Source organism: Aplysia californica, unplaced genomic scaffold (assembly GCF_000002075.1).
Source record: "Aplysia californica isolate F4 #8 unplaced genomic scaffold, AplCal3.0 scaffold00535, whole genome shotgun sequence".
Lineage (NCBI taxonomy): Eukaryota > Metazoa > Mollusca > Gastropoda > Aplysiida > Aplysiidae > Aplysia > Aplysia californica.
The window spans coordinates 402,881-408,109 of NW_004797805.1; the positions used below are offsets into that span (position 1 = coordinate 402,881).

Below are 5,229 nucleotides of genomic sequence, written 5' to 3' on the forward strand. Positions count from 1 at the left end.
GTGAAAACAAAAGCAGCAAAATAAATCTTCCCTCTAGATAAATATAAAAAAACCCGATCTGCGAGTGTGATCACGCTGTGAAATTATGTCAACCATTGCGTGCACAGTTATTGAACGAGCCAAAGCTAGATCCACAGCAGCTTGGTCAGCAGGTCATTCCCTCGACAATTTCTAAAAATCAACCTTCACTTTTCTCTCACTCGATGTGTCTACTTGCGTTTTTTTGTTTGGAGGAAATGTTAAGCGTTCTTTCAGTTTAGATCCCAAGACAATTTCAAAATATTTCTAACTTGTCTTTCCTTGATGAGTTGTTTATTCGTTTGCTTACTTTTTATAATGGAATAAGATTTATTTCCACAGTGTAGAACGCTAAAGATGAGATCTTTTTTTAGAAATCCTCGCTCAGCGAGGTCGAAGTTGTTTGCTTGTCCTCGATGGAGTGTGAACATCAAAGGGAAACGAGTCTTGACAAAGAGCTTGGGAAGGGTTTTGGTAAACATTGGGACGTTAGTAGGGTCATAGTAAAAAGTATTGATATTAATAATAACAATAATAATATTAACAATATTAATAATAATATTAATGGTAATAATACTAATCCTAATCATCATCATCATCATCATCATCATCATCATCATCATCATCATCATCATCATCATCATCATCATCATCATCATAGCACTTTTACGGCGCATATCCTTGCTCGACGGCAAGCTTAAGGCACATCACACTACATTTATACAAAATTTATTTTATCTACGCTCTAGATAGATTACTTAGAGGTTGTGATTCAGTAAGATAATTCAACCGTGTTCAAAGGGGGCGGGTAGTGGTGGCGGGGGGGGGGGGGGGTCGATGGTTTGAATAAGGAAAAGGGGCGTGGCCAGGAATATTTACGAATGTTTACACAGTGCATTCATTGGCCGTGCTGACGTTTGCCCAAGCGTCGTGATTGGCTGCTCTTTAAAAAAATGACGCAGCGATAGTTGCCTCACCTAGTATATTAAGCGGAGGGAGAGAGAGCTTTTCCGACACATACACAGAGCTCGGACAAGTCAGTAGTCGTTGCCTGAGTAGACAAGTCGACATCTCCAAACCAGACAACTCGTTGGAACCATCACCAGTCAGGTAACTTTGTTCTTGTGTTGATAGCGCATTGAGGAATTTTAGCTTTTTTTCCAGATATGTAATTTTAGTGAAAAAAACAACAACAGCTCTCACATAAACGACAGTACCAATGGTGAACGCAACAACAACAACAGCATCAAACTACATTATGAGAAGCAAAACCAACGATAACAGCAATGACAACAAGACATGACAATAACAACAACGATAACATTAACAATTCCAACAACACGAGTAACGTCTATTGCCCTGCGACTGCTTCTCTAAAACAGCACCCCCCCCCCCTAAAAAACAACAACAACAAACCCCCCCAAAAAAACAAACAACAACACACACACAAAAACAACCCGAAAACAACAAACCGAATGTCTTGCTTTATTAAGAGAATTTCGGCACTTGCAACACAATTAGGTCATATAAGTACCGAAGATTATAGGTGTTACAAGAGAGTAACAAAACACAAAACGGATGAATGATGGGGATGACAGATGTTTGATAGGAAAGAAAGAAGAAACCATACCAGGGCACACGCCAACCACCCACTTTTTGCCAGAACAACAGCAACAACATAAAAATAAAAACAACAAAAAACAACAACAACAACAACAACAACGACAACCACAACAACAACAACAGCAACAGCATCAGCAGCACAAACAACAAGAACACGAACAACACCGACATCAACAACAACAACAACAACAATAACAACAACAACAGCAATAACAACAGCAACGACGACGACGACAATGATTACGGCGACGATAACAAGAATACCACCAACAACAATAACAATAACTGTGATAAGAATAGGACAGCATTGCCATCCGTTTACTCTAAAAATTCCCACAAATTACAGAGAACAGAACATAGTAGTAAATAAGTACATGAGGTAAGGGAGAGAGAAACACAGACATGTATGGGAGAGAAAATTCAAGGCATCAACAAATGAAGCCTGCCTTTTACTTTTAGCACTATCCGTACGTCGTGTTTTACTATCGTATCCATACGACGTGGGGAACTCTCTGCCACCACTTTCCAAAGAGGAAATTTACTCGTTAATCTCATCCGTACGCTTTGAATAGCACTCTGTCTCAATAATTTTTGGAGGAATACTGAAAGTTTCAAAGAGATCTTATTACTAGAAGTATTCTAAAAGGTGAAGAATACAATCCCGGGGTTACAAAATGACCCAGGGCCTACGGACAGGGTCGAATGATCCAAATAGAATCAGAGGGGCTGTAAAACATTTTACAATTACATAATAAATGGGGAGATTAAAAGAACCAAAAACAAAACAGAATCGAAACAAAAAAGCCAATAATAACAAAATACAGCGGAATAGATACATTGTCGGTTAAATAATCTTTTTTTTTTTTTTTTTTTTTCCATGTCTCAGAATGTGTAAACTATCCGTGGTGAGCGCATGCGCTATGCTTATGACCTTGACCCTCGCAGTTCCAGTTCCGGAAAGTGACTCCGGACTGAACGACCTGACAACTGTAGTCCCGCCTGAATATTCAACCACTGGTACTGGTAATGATTTTTTGCTGTAGCTGTGTTGTTTGTTGTTGTTGTTGTTGTCGTCGTCGTTGTTGTTGCTCCTTTTATTATTGTTATTATTGTTGTTGTCAAAGTGTCTGCATGTTTTACTTCGTCATAGCTGTTCTGGTTAGCGCTGCGACTAACCTTGATAGTACCGGTACCTTCTCGTACCATATCAAAGCCTAAAGCCGCACATGACTTTCCCTACAGAAACCTTTCTTTCTGTAACAAAAACTAATGTTTTGTAATCGTATGAAACAGCATTTACAGTATCTTTTTCTTCCATATCAAAACACTGTAGCGTATGGCTTACCAAACTGTTTCCTCTCATTCCATAGCATAATATCATGCCTATCTTTGCCCCCCCCCCCCCGCCCTTTTTTTTTCAACCCAAAAATAAAAAACAAAAAATAAACGCACTGTAAATAACACATTAATTAAGAAATTTTAAAAATGAAAAAATGAAAAAAATAAACAAATAAATCAATAAAAGAATACATAAATGAATGAAATAAATTAATTAATATCCCCTCGCCTCCGCCATCCCCTCTTCTACCGTATCATCAGCAATCCCAGAAGGTGAGGAAGCGGCCACAGAAGTGACCAGTGAGGAGGCTGTGGAGCTGCCTCCCCTGGAGGCCCGGAGTGGACTGTTCCAGACTCTGATCGCCGCCAACGTCCTGAGGAACTTGGGAGCTTTCAACAACAACAACGGGGTTTTCGGGGGAGGGATCAACACGCAGGCAATTTTGCAATACTATATCCTCAACAGACTCGTGGGATAGGTACGTGTGTGTGTGTGTGTGAGTGTATGTGTGTGTGTGTGTATGTGTGTGTGTGTGTGTGTGTGTGTGTGTGTGTCTGTGTCTAATGAGGTTAATTTTTGTGTATTTATTGAGTATTTATGGAGGTGGTGGGTTTCGTTCTCGATTTTGCTTTAGACTTTAGGTAGAGTATTTTTTAAATCATATTGTTGAGGAGGGGGGGAGTGTTGTTGTTTATTTAGCGTTATTATTGTTTTGTAGTGTGTTAAAAAAATATTGCTGATGATTTGTTTGGTGTTAGTTGTTACTACTTTATTTCTGTGTGTTGGTTGGGAGGGGGGGGGGGGGGGGGAGGAGGAATGTTTTTGGGGGGAAGTGCAGGGAGTGATAAAATTATGTGGGGTGACAGGTGTCCGTGGGGGGGTGGTATTAGTAATCTCCTTGAGTGCTTTTGTGTGAGAGCTTGTGAAAACCCTCCCTCCTCTCCTTTCCTACCCCGTCCTCCCAAACCTCAATGTTGTCATCAGTCTGAGAGAATTTCCCTTTTGTGTCGTCCACAGAACTGAAGCAGGGGCCACCTGCCCACGCGGAAGAGCCAGCTCACTTAAGGAGAGTCTCCAGAGAGAGAGAGAGAAAGAGAGAGAGAGAGAGAGAGAGAGAGAGAGAGAGAGAGAGAGAGAGAGAGAGAGAGAGAGACATTTGTGAAAATATAGTTTAAAATAAATCTTCCTGGCTTCAACAGTTTTCCATTTTCTTGTGTGTGTTTTTAAAGCATAACAATCTGTACCGTGTTAACAATACTGTATGTAATTAACACAAATAACAGCACCAAATCAGGACACAAAAATGAATCAAATCTTCTTGACTTCAGTACAACATGAGTTAGAATAAATCATTCATTTCCAACTTCACCCCTCCCCCCCTTTTCCCTCCTTTTTTTCCTTGACCCATTCCGCTCCAGTAGAAATTTTTGAACCAAGACCAAGGGAAAAACAAAAGTCAACCCTAGAAACAGGCAGAACTGAAACCTAAACTTCTTGTTTTCTATAGCTGATGCCCAACAGACTGAGCCCATCGACTCTGTACGTGTACCTGGCAGGGTATAGCCTAAGTCGTACTGCCGCACGTGCCCAAGTCTCAGGACGGATCTGGCCCCCGGGCTGCAGTTTGCCCATGCATGTTGTAACGGTCAATATGGCTCTTGGTTTTGGATTAGAGTAAGGACACATGGGGGAAGAAACAGATTGTAAAAAAGCAAGAAAGAAAGGAAATTCAAATACCAGCCTACCAGTTGAGCCCTCTAACCAACCGCAATACAACTCTCTCAAGCATAGAGGGGACTCTATTTTGGGGCAGTAGGGGACCTCCATAAATACGGTCGAATCTTTGCTCCATCGTAGTCCGGCATGAAACAAGCTGAGCTAACAGTGCACCTTGAGAGTATACGTTACGTAACTCAACAAAAATACGACAGAGATGAATTATGAACTTGGAAACGACACGAATGATCAACGATTGATTGAGTGATAATTTTTATTTTTATTTTTTAAAATAACATTCTTTAATTATGATAAATGCTTCTAATTTATTACGATGAAGACGTGTTGTATACACATGAAGCATGACTCATGCTGATGTTTCCTAAGTTAACATTTTCCCCTTCTCACCACACAATAAATAAGACAAACACCTCTTCCTAAAACACCCCTACAAGGTAGGGCTGTACCCCGGTAGCAAACCCGCTCGTGCTCACAAGCCCCTAGTTCAAGTCACAGGCCTCAAATCACTAGGT

The 5,229-nt window shown here is 40.6% G+C and overlaps 1 long non-coding RNA gene across 2 annotated transcripts; it reads left to right on the forward strand.

The window, feature by feature from the left end:
- Window positions 1-991: 991 nt before the first annotated feature.
- On the forward strand, window positions 992-4,179 carry LOC101853344. Of its 2 annotated transcripts, none has more exons than XR_220872.3 (4): window positions 992-1,128; window positions 2,528-2,664; window positions 3,241-3,458; window positions 3,998-4,179. It is a non-coding gene; the product is annotated as an uncharacterized LOC101853344 (long non-coding RNA). The 2 variants fall into 2 exon arrangements; XR_001185177.2 differs by having other exon boundaries at window positions 2,528-2,658.
- The last annotated feature ends 1,050 nt before the right edge of the window (window positions 4,180-5,229 follow it).